This window comes from Lissotriton vulgaris, chromosome 3_1, assembly GCF_964263255.1.
Source record: "Lissotriton vulgaris chromosome 3_1, aLisVul1.2, whole genome shotgun sequence".
Taxonomy (NCBI): Eukaryota; Metazoa; Chordata; class Amphibia; order Caudata; family Salamandridae; genus Lissotriton; species Lissotriton vulgaris.
The window spans coordinates 381,110,523-381,133,717 of record NC_141689.1 but is presented as its reverse complement, the minus strand read 5'-3'; positions in this window follow the sequence as shown (position 1 = coordinate 381,133,717).

Genomic DNA, 23,195 nt, shown 5'->3' with positions numbered 1-23,195 from the left:
AAGTAGGTAATCCCAGATTACCACTTCTTAAATACCGAATCATAACGATTCGGTATTTAATAACTGGTAATGGAGATGTTCGTATTTTTACCAAATTAATTACCGATTCGGTAAAATGTGTTAATTACCGATTTGATAATTACCGAATCTGTACTTGCCATTGATTCCTATGGGCCTTGAAGCCCATAGGAATCAATGGCAAATACTAATTCAGTAATTACCGAATCAGTAAATACTGAATCCTGCCAGGGGGAACAGGGTGTCACTTTGACACCCTGAAGCACTGCTGTTTTTGGCTTGTGTGCAATGTGACACACATACATGCCCTTAGGGCATGTATGTGTGCCACATGGCACAGGTGTACATGCACAGATGTGCATGTACACAGAAATTCCTTATTTACCACCCAATTGTATTGGGTGGTAAATAACGAATTCTTAGACGCCTCTAGCACTGTCAACAGTGCTACCTGCATTAGAATTGACAGATTTGGTATTTTTACCGAGTCTGTATTTACTGATTCAGTCATTTTACCGATTCGTTAAATACAGAATCGGTAAAAACACCAAATCTGTAAATAAATGCCTCCTACATAGGGAAAGGCATTTAACGGTTGATAACAGCCAAATTCAGCCGTTACCGACCGGTAAATGTCTACCTACATCGCGTCCCAAATCATACCATTTCAATATTTAAGAGTAGGTAAATAGGATGTATGTAATTTGTTTTTTGAAATTACCGAATCTGTATAATTCCGTCATTTTACCGAATTTGTATTTACCGATTCGGTAATTGCCACTGATTCCTATGGGCCTTGAGGCCAATAGGAATCAATGGCAATTACTGAATCAGTAAAAACCGATTCGGTAAAATACCCGAATTGTGAAAGGGGACAGGTTATCACTTTGACAGCCTGTTGCACCACTGATTCTGACTTGTGTGCCATGTCACACACATACATGGTCTTACGACATGTATGTCTGCCACATGGCACAAATGTACATCCACAGATGTGCATGTACACAGCAATTCATTTTTTACACCCGAAAGTTTTATCGTTATATCTCCATATTCATTGTACAATATAAAAGTACACATTATCTGGGATAATAAAGAACATGTTTATTTTAATTTTTAAACAACATATATAACTTCATTTAAGCAACTTTTAAACAACATATATAACTTTATTTAAGCAACTTTTAAAAAACATATATAACTTTATTTAAGCAATTACAAATCTTGTAAGGGTGCGTACCAAACAGTTCTTTTCACAACTACCTCTACTGGTTAAAACAAGAACTACATTTTTATGTTTGTATGTGAAAGTGCAAAACTATAAGGATGTGGTACAGCATAAACCTATAAGCTGTAACAAGAACATGTTTATTTTAAACTTTAAAAAAACATACATAACTTTATTAAAACAATTATAAATCTCATGAGGGTGGTAAATTATTATATCTACATATTCATTGTACAATATAAAGGAACATATTAACTGGGATAATAAAGAACATGTTTATTTTAAACTTTTAAACAACATATATAACTTTATAACTAAAGATTTTATTGGTTTATAATACTTCAAACGCTAATTCTTGAAAGACCCCTCCCATGTTGATCATTCTTCTTTGGCTTTCAGAGAAGCAACACCATTTTTCTAGTCTGGACGTTTTTCAGCTTTCCAGAACATCAGAAGAAAGTAAATACACCACTGGTCACCTGCAAAATCTGTGACACAGTGTTATCTAGAGGAAATCCTAATAAGAAATATTCATTCAGAACCCTCAGCATGGAACGCCATGTAAAAAATATACACCCCAACAATTGGAGTAGAGCTGTGGTGCAAAGATGTCAGGAGCAGGACTCTTCTACTAGTACATCTACAGCAAGAACCAGAGTAACACCAATGCCATCTTCAATGGTGGCGAACATTCAGCCAGAACTGAAAAATTTAATGATGCAATGCATACATTGCAATAAATTGGTAGTCTTCAGACAACAGTCCATTGTAATTTTGCAGAAGAACAGGAACCACAGATGCAACAATTATTTTGTGTAAAAAGTTCATTCTTCTACTTGGAGAAGTGTCTACTAGTGTGGAGAAGTGTGGCTCAAGTGGTTGGAGCGGCAGACCCTGATGCAGAGGTCTGGCCCGGACCAGGGTTCAATTCCCCGCCTCGGCGGGTCTTGGGCTCAAAATTTCCCCGGACCTGACAATTCTCGCCTCGGTGCCTATTCCAATCATGGAGTCCCACTCTGTAACTCTGGGCAATAGCTTGCTTAATGTCCACACCGGCCCCTCGCAGCGGGATGCCTGGCTTTCACCTTGGGGATGCCCAGTAATGGGTTATCTCGCAGGGGAATACCAGGACGGGTTCCCTAAGCAAGCGCTGGGACGCTTTCGGGCAGCCATGCGCTCTATAAATCAAATTTCATTTCATTTCATTTCATTACTTCATCTTCAGAAGAGTTTGTTCCTGAAACCCCTAGAACACAGAGAGAGATCATAGTACGGAAATAAAAAAAAAAAACAGAGAGAGAAAAAGGAAAATGCGCCGTTTGTCACATGTAAAATCGGTCAGACAGTTCTTTCAAGAGGGAATCCACCGAACTTATAGAATGGAATGCCATGTCCAGAATATACACCCAAACAATTGGAGTAAAGCTGTAATGAAAATATCATCAGAGGAGCAGGGCTCTACTACCAGCACTTCTTCTGAAGCAACAGCACCACCAATGCAAGCATCAATAGTTGCAAAGATCCCACCTGAACCTAAAAATTTGATGATGTAATGCATTTGTTGCCAGAAACTAATAACCTTTGCACAAGAGTCCATTCAAGTTATCCTGCAAAAAAACAGGAAGCACAGGTGCATTACCAGGAGCATTTTTTCTTTTCTCTGAAGATTGTCTTCTGGTTGAATTTTCTAATTGAGTCCTCTTGATTGATAAAACTTGCTTATAAAGTCTTTGTTTGCGGTTCTTTGTAGGCATAATCTATTATGACTCTGTAGATATTTACAATCTGTTGAAAAGAAAAATATGACATATTATAGACCACTACCAACATAGCACATAGCAATTACATTAACAATACAATATAAACACTAGTTCACATCTCTCTTTGTGTGTCTCATATCACTCTCTGCCTGCACCATCTCCGTCTTTCCATGCTTCATCTCACTCTCTCCTTCCACCATCTCTCTGTTTGTATGTGTATGTTATCTCAATCTCTGCCTACACCATCTGTCTGTTTGTGTGTGTGTCTCATCTCACTTTCTGTGTCTAAAATGATCTACCACACTAAATGTTTTTTGTTGAAATATCTGGCTTTACGTTTTTTGACAAGGAACACACTGAGTGTGTATGTGAATTAGGGAATTATATTTTCATTTTTTTCCATAATGTTAGCTATGTGTGCTAACAATTTGTATCTTTTAGCTTACATGGTAGACTTCTTTTTAAAGTGTTTATCATACTTAAATTCAATGCTGGGACAGAGATAGTGCTAATAGTTTAATTTGGCTTGTAAATATGCTCCTTTTTTAAAAGTGCCTTGTGCAATTTTTTACATGGGTGGAAGCAGTGAATGTATGGAGAGGGATAGGAATAGCAGATAGAAAACCATATGAAATGGTGTGAGAGATGTGTATGATTTTGCTAATGGCATCAATTGAGATACAATATACAAAAAAGAGAGGCATATTTTCAAGCCTGTTGTGCAATGTTTAACATGGATGCAAGCAGAAAATGCATGCAGAGTAATAAAACTGGCACACAGACAAGAATACACATTGCGCAAGGGGTTTGTAAATATGCCAATGAAACCATTACACTTTCTCAATACCAGCATTAATGTCAAACATTGCACAAGGGGCTTGTAAATATGCCAATGAAACCATTACACTATCTCTATACCAGCATTAATGTCAAACATTGCGCAAGGGGCATGTAAATATGCCAATGAAACCATTACACTATCTCTATATCAGCATTAATGTCAAACATTGCGCAAGGGGCTTGTAAATATGCCAATGAAACCTTTACACTATCTCTATACCAGCATTAATGTCAAACATTGTGCAAGGGGCTTGTAAATATGCCAATGAAACCATTACACTATCTCTATACCAGCATTAATGTCAAACATTGCGCAAGGCGCTTGTAAATATGCCAATGAAACCTTTACACTATCTCTATACCAGCATGAATGTCAAACATTGCACAAGGGGCTTGTACATAGGCCAATGAAACCATTACACTATCTCTATACCAGCATTAATGTCAAACATTGCACAAGGCGCTTGTAAATATGCCAATGAAGCCTTTACACTATCTCTATACCAGTATTAATGTCAAACATTGCACAAGGGGCTTGTAAATATGCCAATGAAACCATTACACTATCTGTATACCAGCATTAATGAAAAACATTGCACAAGGGGCTTGTAAATATGCCAATGAAACCATTACACTATCTGTATGCCAGCATTAATGTCAAACATTGTGCAAGGGGCTTGTAAATATGCCAATGAAACAATTACACTATCTCTATACCAGCTTTAATGTCGAACATTGCGCAAGGGGCTTGTAAATATGACAATGAAACCATTCCACTATCTCTATACCAGCATTAATGTCAAACATTGCACAAGGGGCTTGTAAATATTCCAATAAACCCTTTACACTATCTCTATACCAGCATTAATGTCAAACATTGCGCAAGGGGCTTGTAAATATGCCAATGAAACCATTACACTATCTGTATACCAGCATTAATGTCAAACATTGCACAAAGGGCTTGTAAATATGCCAATGAAACTATTCCACTATCTCTATACCAGCATTAATGTCAAACATTGGAAATATGCCAATGAAACAAATCCACTATCTCTATACCAGAATTAATGTCAAAAATTGCGCAAGGGGCTTGTAAATATGCCAATGAAACCTTTACACTGTCTCCATACCATCATTAATGTCAAACATTGCGCAAGGGGCTTGTAAATATGCCAATGAAACCATTACACTATCTGTATACTAGCATTAATGTCAAACATTGCGCAAGGGGCTTGTAAATATGCCAATGAAACCATTCCACTATCTCTATACCAACATTAATGTCAAACATTGAGCAAGGGGCTTGTAAATATGCCAATGAAACCATTACACTATCTGTATACTAGCATTACTGTCAAACATTGCGCAAGGGGCTTGTAAATATGCCAATGAAACCATTACACTATCTCTATACCAGCATTAAAGTCAAACATTGCGCAAGGTGCTTGTAAATATGCCAATGAAACCATTACACTATCTCTATACCAGCATTAATGTCAAACATTGCGCAAGGGGCTTGTAAATATGCCAATGAAACCATTACACTATCTGTATACCAGCATTAATGTTAAACATTGCGCAAGGGGCTTGTAAATATGCCAATGAAACCATTACACTATCAGTATACCAGCATTAATGTCAAACATTGCGCAAGGGGCTTGTAAATATACCAATGAAACCATTCCACTATCTGTATACCAGCATTAATGTCAAACATTGCGCAAGGGGCTTGTAAATATGCCAATGAAACCATTCCACTATTTCTATACCAGCATTAATGTCAAACATTGCGCAAGGGGCTTGTAAATATGCCAATGAAACTATTCCACTATCTCTATACCAGCATTAATGTCAAACATTGCGCAAGGGGCTTGTAAGTTTGCCAATGAAACCATTCCACTATCTCTATACCAACATTAATGTCAAACATTGAGCAAGGGGCTTGTAAATATGCCAATGAAACCATTACACTATCTGTATACCAGCATTAATGTCAAACATTGCACAAGGGGCTTGTAAATATGCCAATGAAACCATTACACTATCTCTATACCATCATTAATGTCAAACATTGCGCAAGGGGCTTGTAAATATGCCAATGAAACCATTACACTATCTGTATACTAGCATTAATGTCAAACATTGCGCAAGGGGCTTGTAAATATGCCAATGAAACCATTCCACTATCTCTATACCAACATTAATGTCAAACATTGCGCAAGGGGCATGTAAATATGCCAATGAAACCATTACACTTTCTCAATACCAGCATTAATGTCAAACATTGCACAAGGGGCTTGTAAATATGCCAATGAAACCATTACACTATCTCTATACCAGCATTAATGTCAAACATTGCGCAAGGGGCATGTAAATATGCCAATGAAACCATTACACTATCTCTATATCAGCATTAATGTCAAACATTGCGCAAGGGGCTTGTAAATATGCCAATGAAACCTTTACACTATCTCTATACCAGCATTAATGTCAAACATTGCGCAAGGGGCTTGTAAATATGCCAATGAAACCATTCCACTATCTGTATACCAGCATTAATGTCAAACATTGCGCAAGGGGCATGTAAGTATGCCAATGAAACCATTCCACTATTTCTATACCAGCATTAATGTCAAACATTGCGCAAGGGGCTTGTAAATATGCCAATGAAACCATTACACTATCTCTATACCAGCATTAATGTCAAACATTGCGCAAAGCCCTTCTATCTCAATTTATGTCATTAGAAAAACCCTTTAAGCATCTCTCAAGACATTTCATATTCTTGTATGTGTGGCAATTTTATTACTCTGCATGCATTTTCTGCTTGTACCCATGTCAAACATTGTGCAAGGTGCTTGTAAATATGCCACTCTTTATCGTATATTCCATCTCAAATGATGCCATTAATGAAATCCTTTATGCACTGACCATGTCATGAGTGATGTAATATGTGACGTCATCAGCAGTGCATTGCACGCGCAAGTTATAGTGAGTCCAACTAGCTATAACGTTGAATTTCAATGGTTTTATGACAGTAAAACTGCCAGTTAACTATAACTGGTGTGAAACCTATGGTTTTTTCAGTGAATTTAATAGGTTTTTTAAATGCTAATTCCTAACTATAACTGGTGTGAAACCTAAGGTTTTTTCAGTGAATTTCTTAGGTTTTTTAAACGCTAATTCCTAACTATAATTAGTGTGAAACCTATGGTTTTTTCAGTGAATTTTCAAAGTTTTTTTTAATGCTAATTCCTAACTATAAGTCTCACTTTATAAGTAAGACTGTTAGCGCTCTAGTTGTTCTTTAGAACACTCTGGTACATTCTGTCATTGGGCTATAGTTGCGCTACATCTGGCTGATATTTGGGCAACATTTGTATTTTTTTGTCTCTGGTGGCCATCTTTGGGCTACATTGGGCTACATTTGGGCACTAACATATATATAGCCCAATGTAGCCCAATATATATTTTTTCAAAGTAAATTTTCTTTAAAACCATTGGAGCATATATCTTGAGACATAGCAAAGGCACATCGGGCTACCAGTCCCTACAATTTTTCCATTTTTTTTTGTATATTGTTTTTTTTTTTTTTTGCCCTGGAGCGCTCCTTGTACGCGCCCCGGTGAGCGCCCCGGAAAGCGTAGTATTTTGAAGCGCCCCGGTGCGCAAACCGGGAAGCCTCCCGGTTTTGAGAAAGAATACAAAGGTATTCGAAACGCGTCTGACAAACTGGTGAAGGAAATACCTGCATTTTCCACAACATTTGGAGTCTGTATTTCGTCCTTTGGTTGTGTTCCGGCAGGGCACTGCAGAGAGGTTCGGAGATATATATATATATCTATATATATCTATATATATCTATATATATCTATATATATATATATAGATATATATATATATATATATATATATATATTACCTACTGGTGGTCGCCAGTAGGTATATATAGTTAGGATTTTTTTCCTATGGGATTTCTGAAAATTCTATGTCGAATAACTTTGGCGTTTGTGGACGGAATTGGCTGAAATTTTCAGGAAAATGGCACATTTCGTTTCTGAGCAGCCCCATAAAATGTGGGGGGGTTTGTCAAGGGGGGGCCGAGAAAAAAGGGGGGTCCCAAAACGCGTTTTTCCCATTCATAGGGCGGTTGGAATCACTTTTAGCTCGAACGGCTGAATGGATTTATACGAAACTTGGTAAAATTGTAGATATGGCTTGCCCGACATGCCTTTGCTATGTCTCAATATATGTGCTCCAGTGGATTTTGAGAAATTAACGTTTTAAAAAACAGATATATCTGTGACAGCGCTCCGGTTAGCGCTCCGGTTCACGTACCTGACGCGTAACGGAACTTCGCGAAGTGAAGCTGATTGGCTCCCCGGTGTCTGTCAACATTCTAAACAGTCCGGACCGGCCGCCATCTTGTCTCTCGGTAGGATCGAGAGACAAGAGGTGGAGAAAAACGAAGGGGGAATTTAATGAATTTAATGAAAGGGGGCAAGGTAGACCCCTCCTGACCCCCTAGGAATGATGTGGGGGTTATTAAATGGTCCCGTGGGGTAAATAAAAAAAATTCGATATTTCGCGGTAGAAGCGCTTCCCGGTACGCGAAACGGGTAGCTCACCGGTAGCGTAACGGGAGTTCGCCATTTTGTGTTTCGGATGAATTTAATCACAAGATGGAGGAAAAACAATGTGGGAAATGGGTATAAGGGGGCACAGGAGACGTATCCTGACCCCCTAGGTTTTCTGAGGGTGGCAGAGGAGGCTCATATATGTCGGAATTTTTTTGGGGAATTTTTCGCGCGGTTAGCTGCCGGTACGCGAACCGGGTAGCGAACCGGGAAGCGAACATAAGTGAAAATTAGTGAAAAAAGGTACATTCGAAATTTTAAAAGAGTAATTATAGATCTGAAAAGAGCATTTGGGTTCTGTGTAAGTTCTAGGTACTTATAAGTAGGTACCAATACACAGTCTTAAATTTTGTATGATGTTTCCCTCATCTGAGAAGTGCACACCATCTCCTCTGTAGATATCTTGCATGTAGTAACGCAAGTTATTGTTGTAGATGGCGCCCATTCCTTGGTCTCTCATACAAGCTGAAACAGACTTATTTACATGTTTCCTCGCTTTCTCAATTTGTGGACAAATTTCATTGGACCACCTCCATTTCTGTCTTTGGCATATATTGGAATATACCAAGGCAGTTTGAGGAAAAAGTGCCATCAGTTGCTCAAAGGTGTCCTTTAAAAGCATTTCCAGACCTACCCCAGTCAAAGTGCCCAAATCATTTCCTCCACAGTGCACTATTATGAGGTCAGGGTTTGGCAAATGTAAAAAGGTTTTCACCAATGGTATCAATTGGTGACATCTCAATCCTCTTTGGCCAATCCATTTGATTTCTACATTTTATAAATTGAGGTTGTGTAAATTTCTGTTATCAGCATACCTGTGAGCCCAGTGGGTGTAGCTATGTCCAAGAATCCAGACAGAAAACATGGTGAGAGGAGGTTCTGCTGCAGTCAGATGAAGTGTGGGAATGAAATGGCAGTTGAAACAGTAGGAGTTTGTAAAGAAAAAAAACTGTGGAGTTTCAGTGCTAATGATTCACTAGCAGTGATTGGTGGATTTCCATTTCTGAAAACAGAAAGTTAGGGTGCATGGATGTGTTCTTTGAAAGATGTAATTTGAATGGTTAAGAAAAAATGATTTTAAGAAACTTTGCAGTGGATTAGCAGGTGTACTGAGAGTTCAGAGTTCATTTGAAACATTGTTGTGTGAGCTTGTAAACATGAGAGGTCTTTCAGGAGGTAGTTGCTATGGAAAAAGGGCAGAAAGGGCAGAGGGGGGAAGGCTGTTGATTTGAAAAAAGTGAGGGAAGAGTTTTGATTGGGTGACATGAGAGATATGTGTGATGAAATACAGCATTTCTGTGCCTTTGTTGGTTGCAGCCTCTGGAGTGCATACCGTTTGCTCTGCTAAAGAAAAATTGGTGTGTGTCTGAGACTGTTTTGAAATTCAAAAAGCATTTGCTAAGGTGAGAAAAAATTCATTTGATTTCGATAGAGACTTTTATAGTTTATGGAGAAAATAATATGGCTGAGATACCCGCCACCCCCTCTCAACACAATCCCCAAAAGGAGGGAAACCGGAAACAGTTCTTAAAGTTTTTGGAAGTGGGAGGGAGTGACCCTCCCGGCCGTATTTATTAAAACAAAATTAAAAACATTAAAAACATTAAACGTTTCATGTTATGTACAATTTCATTAACACATTGCGATGTTTGGCTAACCTTAACATATTCTCTAATACAGAGGTTCTCCTAGCCGAACTAGCATCCTACAAAACATTCTCTAGAAATACTGAAATTGTACATCCTAACGTTTAAGGGCCAACGGCAAGGTCATAACCGGTGTCAAGATCCCTAACCAGACTTACCCCTCCCACTTGGGAGGGGCGACAGCACAGAGGCTTGCCTCAAGTGCAACTACTAACAATTTCCCTTGACTTGACGGGGGCACTTAAGACTCGACGCCATTTAAAGGTCGTTCGAAGACTCGTGTGAGGTATCTAGAAGGTATCGTGGACCTCCCCCCACCCCACACAACTTACCGCATCTGCCGTCGCAGATGACACTGGCCCCGGGAAATTCCCCAGGAGGGGGCTGTAACCCCTCCTACAAAGGAAGGGGCCTTGACCGCCTTTCCTTTACTTCCGGCGACCCACCCTTAGACGGGACCGCCTCCCCACTGAGGGGCCAATGGCCACCTCTCCCGAGCGCTCCCATCCGTGTTGGGTGACGCCCACTCATAGGGATCTTCTAATTAGTGCTCACCGATCATGACCTTACCGCCTACCAAAAAATAAATACGACAATTCTTACTCAAACCTATGTAAACATTGGTCGCTACGACCGAAAGAGCATGCTTAAAGATACAACACTATATCGAATCATTTTAATCGTAAAAAACCTACACGACATTCACCATTCTTTATTAGGCTCAACATCAAACTGATACCTTCACAGCCTGTAAACGAAACGGAAAACATATTTATAAATTCACTTTATTACAAAACAACTGGCTGTCCTCAGGGGCTGGTGGGTGGGTCAAACTTGGCTCTTCGTTCTGTCCCGAGCTCACGTGTAGCGAGGAGGTGCAACTTCGGAGCACAAGAACAAGAGGACGTCTTCTGGTCTTGCGTCTCTTTTTATCCGTCTTCAGGGCGGGCGTAAACCCGCCCCTGCCTGCCCCTAGGGCGGGGCTGGCTACGTCGGTGTCTAGGCCAGCCCACTCTAGGGCGGGAAAAGACGCGCCCCGGCTACGCCGCTTCGGGCATACCAGCCGAGACGCGCCTCCCGCCCAAAATTGGCTTCCCGGGGGGATCGAGGCACTCCGCCATACGTTCGGGGGGACCGAGTGGTCGCCCCTTTTCATATGGCTGAGATACCCGCCACCCCCTCTCAACACAATCCCCAAAAGGAGGGAAACCGGAAACAGTTCTTAAAGTTTTTGGAAGTGGGAGGGAGTGACCCTCCCGACCGTATTTATTAAAACAAAATTAAAAACATTAAAAACATTAAACGTTTCATGTTATGTACAATTTCATTAACACATTGCGATGTTTGGCTAACCTTAACATATTCTCTAATACAGAGGTTCTCCTAGCCGAACTAGCATCCTACAAAACATTCTCTAGAAATACTGAAATTGTACATCCTAACGTTTAAGGGCCAACGGCAAGGTCATAACCGGTGTCAAGATCCCTAACCAGACTTACCCCTCCCACTTGGGAGGGGCGACAGCACAGAGGCTTGCCTCAAGTGCAACTACTAACAATTTCCCTTGACTTGACGGGGGCACTTAAGACTCGACGCCATTTAAAGGTCGTTCGAAGACTCGTGTGAGGTATCTAGAAGGTATCGTGGACCTCCCCCCACCCCACACAACTTACCGCATCTGCCGTCGCAGATGACACTGGCCCCGGGAAATTCCCCAGGAGGGGGCTGTAACCCCTCCTACAAAGGAAGGGGCCTTGACCGCCTTTCCTTTACTTCCGGCGACCCACCCTTAGACGGGACCGCCTCCCCACTGAGGGGCCAATGGCCACCTCTCCCGAGCGCTCCCATCCGTGTTGGGTGACGCCCACTCATAGGGATCTTCTAATTAGTGCTCACCGATCATGACCTTACCGCCACAGGTCCGGATAGTTGACCGGCTATCCGGACCCCCCACAAGACTCCTACCTAAAGGTCATGTTTTAACGTTTTTAACCAGGCTAAGAAGTCTCCTATGAGTAACTCATTCCCCACCCTTGACAAATGCACACCATCCCCCAAATACATACTGTCATCATTAATACAACTATGCGAGATCGAATGCAATGTCTTGGAACGGAACAACCTACTCACTTTGTTATTCAATTTTCTAACAGAATGATTCAAAGCAGGAATCGAGATAGCCCCCCGCCACACTTTTCGTGGGATCATATGAGACCACGCTATTATGCACCCCGGAACTCTCCTCGCTAACCAACTTACCGTGGAAAGCATAGCCTCCAGGAGAAGTCGTCTACCGGTGGTGACCAAATCATTGCCCCCTAAATGCACTATGACTATGGACGGCGGTGACCTCATCCGCCCTAACAAACCCTCAAAGAATGCTTGAAACTGGTCAATACAGAGACCGCCTCTTCCGTAGAAGGACACTCTGTACCCGTATTCCCCAGGTACGTGAATCATGTCACCTGCTTTGAATACGTCTGCGGCCCGTCTCACGTATGAGTGGCCCACGACCCACACCTCCTTTCTCACAGCCGGTGATGTCTGACCGCTGGCCTGGTGTTGGGTCGACTGCATAGTCCGCCCTGCCGCGTAGGCTTGCGTAACTGAAAACAAACAAAAGACAAGAAGCGTGAGTATATGATTACAGCTTCACAACATGTGCAATCGCACATATCTCTTATAACAATTGGAGGACCAACGCCCCACTCGTTTCACTTGCTCTACAGTAAGACCCCTGGCTGTAGCTTCAGTGGCAGCCCCTATTCGAAAGGAATGGGTCCCGAATTCACCCGGGTCCAAGCCCGCTGCGGCAATGGCCATTGCAAGCACCCGCTGAAACTGAAACCTCGTCAGCGGGGTGGCGTCAGCATGCCTCAACAATGTCCCCCCCCATGATGCCACCCTTCGTGCTAGGTAATCTTCTAAACACTGTACCGGACACATGGAGGACCCGGGGGTCCTGCGAATGATCGTGCAGTCCCCCCTCCCATCTTGGTCGGTCTTGGACCTGAGAAAGGAGACAATCATCGCATCGCCCCTGATCTGAACGTGTTCCCGGCACAACCCCCCCACCACATCCTGTTTGTTTCTTGCAACCAGCTCACTTATCCTCATAGCCCCGTGAAATGCCAGCGTAAATGCAGTCCGGAACAAACACGTCTCGAAAGGAGACGAGCATGTGGTAGGGAGTGTGGCCAGCAACTGGGACAACCTATCCATACCTATCGGTCGTCTCACATCTACTCTGCGACCCTCAAGGCGTTGCCACCCACGCAGCGCCCTTTGTACTGAAAAAGACGCTGTCGGGTCCTGGATATTATGGGCCCTGGCAACAAAGGAAATGGCGGCACGATGCCTTTGGGCCGTAGCCACCGATTTCCCAGCCCTACGTAAGGACATCAGAAAATGTACAACCCACTCTTCCTGACCCCAAAGTCCCCCTCTCTCAGTCCCCAAAAAGGCTAAATAGGCCTGAAACGCCCCTTCATATGCCTTCCTTGTCCTGGGTGCTAGACTCTCTCCCACGAGGTGACGAAGTTCGGGGCACCGAGAGACCAGAGAGCATCGGGGAAGGGTGCCGGCTCTGGGTCCGCTGAAGGAAGGAAACCCGAGAAAGCCTGCATGTGAAAACGAGACAGTGCATCAGCCGCCTGATTCATCACCCCCGGGACATGTTGTGCTCTGAATATCACGTTCAGTTGCATACACAGTAGGACAATTTCTTTCAGCAGCCTCAAAATCAGTTTACAACGGGCTGCCTGACTATTGATGCATTCTACAACGGTCATATTGTCAGACCAGAACACGACAGAATGATCTCTGAACCCTTCAGGCCAGGTTCTCAGGACCACCAGAATGGGAAACAATTCAAGGAAAGCAATATTACTCGTCAGCCCCTTCTCATGCCACCATAGGGGCCACCTTTGTGCAGACCATTGTGTGCCGAAGATGGCGCCAAAGCCTATGCTTCCCGCTGAATCTGTCCATAGCCCAAGCTCTTCGGAGGATACGGCTGGCTTGTTCCAGACGACTCGACCATTGAAGTCCGCCAAAAATGCTAACCAAATACGCATGTCCTGGCGGACCTCGGCCGATAACCTCGTGCGATGATGACCCTCCTTTAGGCCAACCATCGCTTGGGCGATTGAGCGGGAAAAGGGGCGGGCCATTGGGATCACTCTCAAGGCAAAGTTCAACTTCCCCACCAATTGTTGCAACTGATGCAGTGTAACCTTAGATGCAGTTAAACATACTTGGAGGGCTGCCCTGAATTTCAACACTTTGCTAGCTGGTAAACGGAAACACCCCTCCCTAGAGTCCAACTCGATCCCCAAAAACTCGAGGCAAGTCGTGGGACCCATAGTTTTACCTGGTGCCAATGGCACGCCAAAATGACCCATCAACACACAGAATTCAGCTAAGGCCTGGGCACATTCGGGATTTCCGGCGGGGCCAAGGAACAGAAAGTCGTCAAGGTAGTGCATTACATTTCGGAAACCCGTTTTCATAGTGAACACCCATTGCAGGAAAGTACCGAATTTCTCAAAATAAGCACATGATATAGAGCATCCCATTGGCATACACCTATCCATGTAAAATGACCCCTGAAACCCGAATCCCAGAAGACGCTGGTCGTCTGGGTGTACCGGGAGCAACCGGAACGCTGACTCGATATCTGATTTCGCCATCAACGTCCCGGGCCCCAGGCGATTCAAGATGGCTACTGCCTCATCAAACGATGCGTATCGCACCGAACAAAGCTCTGGATCAATTGCATCGTTCACCGAAAGACCATGTGGAGCAGACAGATTATGGATCAAACGAAACTCACCTGGGTCCTTCTTGGGGACCACCCCTAACGGAGAACAGACAAAATGCGGTACCGGGGGTACACTAAACGGGCCGGCAACCCGTCCCCGGCTAACCTCTTTCTGAATTTTCTCTTGCACTACAGATGTATGTTGTAAAACGGAAAGTTGATTTTTGCACGTCCCTACACCCTGAAAGTCCCCCACCGGGATGCGGAAACCATGTGTAAAACCGTTCCGCAGCACCCCAGCAGAAATACGATCCGGGTATTCGCTGAGCCAGGGAATCATTGCCAAGGTATCAATCGGGGTTGGTAAAGGCGCCCCTCGGACTATCTTAGACCTGTTTGGCGCCTCCCTTACCCCCATTCTCACTCGTTCTGGCTCTGCACGATGACTCAGGATGGGACGACCCACAAGTACTACATTCATGTTTGAATTTACACGATCCCGGGGGCCTGGTACATTTTCCCTTGTTGAAATTAAAGCAGAAACCCTTTTTCCCTGTATTGCCTGCGGGTCTCGAATAATCGTCGGTGCTCGTACTTGGTCGAAAGGGCGTCCCCACATTTTGGCGGGAGTAATCAACAACATTGCCCCCAACCAATGGCATTTTTAACATTCCTGATTCTTTCATTTTATCCCATGTCACAGAATCGTAACAATCCCAAGTCAAACTCTTGTTATGCTCCTTTTCTTTCCTGAACAGATTGTCATAACAGAACCAATGGTTACCTTGATACGCTGTCGAGTAACCCATAATTCGTGATTGATAAATGGGAAACTCAGGAAGCAACTCGGGCCTACGTTCCCCCAAAATCGATGTAAAAATACCCCACGCATTGCCCCAGTTGCCAATATTCTCATTTACCTTAAAGGCGGCCATTTTTGCGCGCCAAACACTTGGATGCATTAGGTCCTTCTGACTCTTGACATGCTCTACCTCATAATGATCGACAAGCAAGGAGAATATATTCACGTATTCCCCCGCCCAAATCTTTTCTTTTATTGCTAAGGGAACATGCTGCCCCAATCTTTCTCTACGAGAGGGTGCTGACTCGTCCCTTGCGATCGGCAATGGCCGCTTACCTGACCCGGATGCTGCGTCTACCACTTGTGGCTTTTCTATCACCGCCACCGGTGCGGTCACCTTGGCTGCTTCTTTTTCCTTACGCAGCTTTCTTATCAGCGCCTGTGCCTCGGCAGCCGTGGCGCCCTCAGTACTATCGCCCAACCACGCTGCTAGCTGTGCTGCCAGCTCGGGGGGCATATCCTCGTTGGATGTCGGGGTGATGACAACGGGGATTGGATTCCCCTCCATCGGTAGCGGGGTCGGCACCTCGAGCGGGGCAGAGGGAGCCGGGACACTTCCCCCGGCTGGAACCCTTCTCGGCCTCTTATGTCTCCCTCCAGCCGGTGGTTGGCCCGATCCCTCCTCCCCGTCTCGCTCCGCCAGCCGCTTCTTTATGTCGGACATATCCTTAAAAAGGGCCCGAACCATCTGCTCAGTCGTCATTCTCTTTGCGCCTTTCTTGGGCATCTCTCCGACGAAGTATCTAGAAGACAAAGAAAAAGATCAAAACGCTCAAACTTGGCTCTTCGTTCTGTCCCGAGCTCACGTGTAGCGAGGAGGTGCAACTTCGGAGCACAAGAACAAGAGGACGTCTTCTGGTCTTGCGTCTCTTTTTATCCGTCTTCAGGGCGGGCGTAAACCCGCCCCTGCCTGCCCCTAGGGCGGGGCTGGCTACGTCGGTGTCTAGGCCAGCCCACTCTAGGGCGGGAAAAGACGCGCCCCGGCTACGCTGCTTCGGGCATACCAGCCGAGACGCGCCTCCCGCCCAAAAATGGCTTCCCGGGGGGATCGAGGCACTCCGCCATACGTTCGGGGGGACCGAGTGGTCGCCCCTTTTCAGGAAGTCAGCTGTGCATTTAAAATGTTGTTTTGTGTCAAGTGTTTTCATTATTTTTTCCAAAAAGATTTTGCTTATTTGACAAATTATAAATATAGATAATGTGAAGTATTAGTACCGACAGGGTGTGCTTGTACATAGGAGGTGTGCTGTGTTTTCAAATTATGACCAGAAAATCGACAACATGGGGTGTGCTTTTTTAAATAAATATTTCACTTCCCAACATGAATATGGGAGAATAATTTGCTTGTTTGTTGGTTTGAAAACTCGTTTCTTGAAGTCATTTAGGTTTCACAATATGTTCTGCAAGAGTTACATAGTCAACATTGGGGCATATTTACAAGGCTAATGAGACACATTCACGTCATTTTCCCCATTTTAAAAGTGACTTTAAAGGTGGTGCAAGGTCCTTGTAAATACACCCTCATGAGTGCTTTGCAAATTTAAGTAATTTTCCCCAGGTGCATGTGCCTTGTAAATATGCCCCTATGTGTGCTAGACAATTTTAAGGTACTTCTCCCATGAATCTGGGAGACTAATTTGCTTACATGATGTGTTTAAAAATCGTGATAAGGTGAGAAAAGATTTCTTCAAATTAGAAAGAGATTAGTATGCTTTTTGGAGAAAATAAGGAAGCCAGCTAGGGTGTGCTTGTACATAGGAGCTGTGCTGTGTTTTCAAATTATGACCAGAAAATCGTTTTTTTAAAAAAAGAAATACTTTTCACATTTATGAGAAGGACAACATCGGGTCTGCTTTTTAAAATAAATATTTCATTTCCCAACATGACTATGGGAGAATAATTTGCTTGTTTGACGGTTTAAAAACTCGTTTCTTGAAGTCATTTAGGTTTCACAATATGTACTGCTAGAGTTTCATAGTCACTATGATAATAATGATATACATTTAGGACTGTTTAGGGGGCATGGATATGCTAAGGCCTCTGTAATTATCAAAGGAGGAGAATTATGTACATTGCACTGCTGCATACAGTCCTCACCTTCTGCGTACTCTTGGATATGCTAGACTATATCTGCTCAATGAGATACCTAAGCTGAGGAAACACAGGTGATGTGATTGTGAAATGAGCAAAAATATTTGCACATTTTTCAATTACATCTGTGTTTCCTAACATTACTAATCACATTGTGCAGATGAGGTTTAGGCCTGTCCAGGGAGACAGAGGAGGTCTGGCCTTTGTTCAAGTGTGCAGTGGACATGACTCACTTCATCTGTTGGCCTGCACATGCATTATGTCCTCTGAACTCTTCAACAAGCCAACATTTCATCTGCAACCCTGAGTAGGCCTCACCTCAAACAAACTTTTGTGACTGCAAGACCTGCCTTTTTTGCTCCTACATATTTCTTGGTTTTACCATGGCTGCCAGACAATCCAGCATACCTCTGGATAGGCCACACCTTATGCTGGTGCAAGGGCCTTGTAAATACGCCCTCATGTGTGCTTGGTAATTTTAAGTCACTTCCCCCTGGTGCAAGGGTCTTGTAAATACACCCTCATGTGTGCTTGGCCATTTCAAATCACTTCCTCCTGGTGCAAGGGCCTTGTAAATACGCCCTCATGTGTGCTTGGCAATTTTAACTCACTTCCCCCTGGTGCATGGGTGTGGTAAATATGCCCTCATGTCTGCTTGGCAATTTTAAGTCACTTTCCCCTGGTGCAAGGGCCTTGTAAATAAGACCCCATGTGTGCTTGGAATTTTAACTCACTTCCCCCATGGTGCAAGGGCCTTGTAAATACGCCCCCTTTGTCTATGTTGTTAAATTACTGTAGGTAGAATTGACAACTAGTGTGTTAATTGTTTGCCTACTGTTATTGGTTTACTGTTTGGTAATAGTGGTTATTATCAACTTTTTAAAAAAAATTCCACAGATTTAACTGAAGATCTTTTGAAAACTTTAAAAATGCCCTCAAGGCAGAGAAAACAAAAAGAAGCAAAGCGACTTACACTCCACCTTGGTAAAGATTTGCAGCAGTCCTCTACTATAAAATCGTTTCAAGTCGCCAAAAAAGCTCCGGGTAAGAAAATGAAATCATTTTTAAAAAGAATTTGCAGACAAAAAAATACCAGTATTGAACATGTTTTAGTGCAGAAGAAGAGAGACAATTTAAAGGAAAAGGAAAGGCCCGTCAAAAAAGTTTCTGCTAGAGCAGGAGATAAGTCTGTGCATGGCAGTAGAAGGGAAAATCAATTCAGGGACATTCGTAGGCGAATTTTCCGCAACAGGATAATTGTCAATTTGTTAAAAATGTTTAAGAAAGGCCAACAGAAAGTGGCATTTTATAAGAAAAAGAAAAATGTAGAGAGAATTATTGATCAGGCTTTCGAAATTAAGTTATTTATTTTGGTAATCAATAGAATTAGGAAACTAAACAAGGTAATTTCTGATTTCAAATCAAATAGTAGATGGAAGAGAGTAGTTAATCATAGTAATTTTTGTGAAGTTTTCTCAGGAGAATGGATGCATAGTTCAAGTTGTGAGGCATTTTTCAATGAGGAGAGTTACTTCCAGGACAATGATTTGGTGTATGCAGTTGACACCAGTGGTCTAGCATATGAGGTAAAAGATGGTTGTCCGGTTGAAAAAGAAAAACTTGTGTCTGCAGATGCAGAAGAGGTGTTAGGTGATGAGGTTTTAGGAAGACGTCCTAAGGGTCCAGTGTACACCTGGAAATGTAGTAGTATTTGAAGTGAAGGATTCCATCAATTTGCTTTGTGATTTTGTTCGTACATTTAATAAGAAAAGTTTAAAACAGAAAATGAAGTTGTTGCAAGAATTAGATCCTTGCAGAGTGAGAGAAGTAACAGGTTTGCATGGGCATTCAATGGCTTGTCTTTCCAGAAGAGTATGCCAGAGTGTTTTTCATCATTTCAGGATGCTTGCAGTGCATCATAATAAAGTGAGGAAATTAGTGAGAATGTTGTATTATGCTAAGAGTCCAGCAATTATGCTTAAACAATTGAGCAGTGCTCTTTTGCATGGTTCAGAACTACATGTGAAGAATATTTGTGAAAAAATTAAGTTCTGTTACTTTGCTAGTAAAGAGAACAATGTTGAAATTGACCCAGTAGAAGAAGGTAATGTCGAAGAGAGTGTACAGATTTCTAATATAGATAAGTTTCACAAGGAAATTTCCATCTTTCAGGTGAAATCAAGTGAGAGGCCTAATTTCACTTGTGTGTGTTGTCGACGGACTTATCATAAGAATCAGACTAAGTTAGTGGATTTATATGCAAAAAGTGAAATGGAAAACAATTATGAATGGAAGGATTTTGCCACATACTTGATGGTAGAAAATTGTTTTGATTTGGGATCGGACCAACGTATGTGTACTTATTTTTTTAACAAATTAAACCAAAACCGGATGCCTGCTAGAGCGGTTCATAATAATCCGGAATTGGTTGACATTCCTTCTGAATTGAAGGATTTAAATACTTATGTATCTATTTTGATTCAAAGTGTGCATCCCTTTCAGGCTATTGTACGAATGGAGCCAAAGACAGGGAAGTTGCCTCCATAAGATTTACAGAGAGGATTAAAGTGAAGAGTTGTTTATTTGCCTTTAGATTTGAAGAAAAACATTAATACAATTGGAGTACAGAAAGTGGAAGAGGAACGTCTGGTTATCCTAGTTAATGGGTTCCGACAAAGAGTAAGAAAATCTGGCAAGATTTAGTGGATGTTAGGAAAGTCAAAAAGGCAACATTGTATTTGATAAAAAACAATGAGTACTACAAGAATGTATGTGTTGCAGAAGAGGAAGTAAGTGAAGAAGAAGACAGCGAATTGTGTGCTGGACAAATTGAGAAAGTAGAAGCCTCTAAAAATGAAGAAATATATGAACATTATAGTGTTCATCCTTTGCATTCCAAGGAAGTCATGGGGAATGCTATTGAGTTGTTTCAAATGAAACAAGCCAAAGGGAGTCCCATTAGTGTTTGGGAGGAAAGTTTGGAAGCTCGGTGTTTTCCACAGTTATTTCCCACAGGTCGAGGAGGACGATATGATGAGCGACCTGATCAAATTCCTGCTTCTGAATACCGGACTTTACGATTGTATGCAGAAGATCCTAGGTTTCGTCAATGCATTCCCTATTTGTTTCATCTATTGTTTGAAAGTGATCTGTCTGGACTGTCTTATGCAGTGAACCACATCCTGAAAAGTGGTGTACAACTGCGAAATATCTCAGCAAGGGACTTTATGGATAAAGTCAATGTGCAAGACAGTATTTTGTATTCTCACCTGATTAATCTGATGGCATGTCAGCGTGGTACTAATGAGTATTGGTACCGTCGTCATGGTGACTTAAAATGTATGCTGAGGAACTTAGGAACTCCCACATGGTTCCTCACTCTCAGCTGTGCTGAGTATGGCTGGGAAGACTTACTTGAATTTCTACGAGAGGCAAATGGTAACATTGAAAATATTGAATTCAAGACACCCGGAGAACTGTGCTCTTTGGATCCAGTGAATGTATGCAGGTACTTCAATCATAGATTTGAAGCTATGATGTGTTTCATCATGAACAAGAAAAATCCACCTCTTGGAGAGGTGTTGGATTTCTTCTGGAGAAAGGAGTATCAAGCAAGAGGTGCTCCTCATATATATATGCTGCTATGGATCAAAGATGCACCCAAATTTGGAACAGATCTGGATGACTTAGTGATGAATTTCATAGAACAGTATTCTACATGTGCTGTTCCAAAGACAAAGGAAGACCAAAGTCTAAGAGAACAAGTTTTACGGTTTCAAAGCCATCGTTGTGGAAAGTACTGTCGTCGTAAATTCAGAAACAAGAACAAGTACCATACAAAACGTCGTTTTGGATTTCCACGATCGGTGATATCTAAAGGAAGAGTGAACAATTTGATGTCTTCGCTGCAACATAATGTGACGAGGAAATCACCCAAAAATACATACAATGTGAAAAGAAACGAAGAGTCCAAGAACATCAATGACTACAACCCAGTGATTTTGTCCATGTGGAATGCTAACATGGATATACAGTTTGTGGCTGACAACTGTATGGCTGTGGCTCGGTATGTGACGTCTTACATCACAAAAAAAGAAAAGACAGAACTCAAGGATATGTGGGAGGACATTTCCCATGAAAAGAGCCTCAGTAAAAAGTTGTACAGTTTCAGTCTGAAGATGTTGTAGCATCGAGAAATCGGAGCTTACGAATGTTCTGACCGGTTATCTTCAGCAAGTCTCTATGCCAAATCTAGGAGTATCATTTGGGCAAGTCTTGGTCTTGCTGCAACGCGTAATCGAGTTCTGAAACCTGTACGGGAAATTGAGTATTTGGCGGAGAAGGAGCCAAGCAGTATAGATATTTTGAAGACCAACATGTTGGATACATATTATCCAAATAGAAGCAGTCACCTGGAGAATGTTTGTCTGTATGAGGTTCTACAAAATTACATTTTCAAGAGGAACATCACAGAAGATATTGATAAAGGAGTGTATGCTGTAATTGGAAGTGAGGGATGTCTGGTCAAGCAAAAAAAATGTCTATTGGTAAATCATCGAAAATTGGATTGCGAATCTCCAGAAAGAAAAGAGTTTTTCTATTTAGCTCTTTTGCAACTTTTCAAGCCTTGGCGTGCAGAAGAGGAACTGCTTGGAGATTTCCTCTGTTACGAAGACTCTTTCAATGCAGCCAAGGAGTCCATAGAATGTCCTGTTTTTCCAAAATATCTAGAAATGTTGAATGCAGAAATCGAGCAGGAAGCAACAATTGCAGCCGAGATTGCTAGAGACAGTTCTCAGGACAGTCAGAGTTCTGTTTCATTGAGTCAGGATCCACTAGGAGGACCAGTTATCGAAAATGAAGCTGCCACTGCCATGATTGAAGTGGAAAGAGCCATGGCACATGCTCAGGAGGATGTGGTTAACTTAGAAGATTTGGAAAGACAACTCAACGTTGAGCAGAGGAAAATATATGACGAAGTTACCAGCCAAATTGATCATGGATTAAGTCATGAGAAGAAAGAGTGCTCATGTACGTCGTTGAAGCCTGTCCGACTGTACGTGAGTGGAGAAGCAGGAACTGGAAAAAGTTTCCTCATTTAAGCAATTTCATGTTATCTGCAGAAAAGGACTGAGTCATCACTGTCTTGTGTTGTCAACGCTCCAACTGGACTGGCAGCACATAATATTAAAGGTATTACTTTGCATCGGCTACTGATGCTGCCAGTGGAGCATGATAACAAATTACAATACCACAAGTTATCGGAAGATGCTTGTTGTGCAGTATCTAGAGTCCTGAAGAAGATGAAACTTCTTATCATTGATGAAGTATGATGGTTTCCAATGTCATGC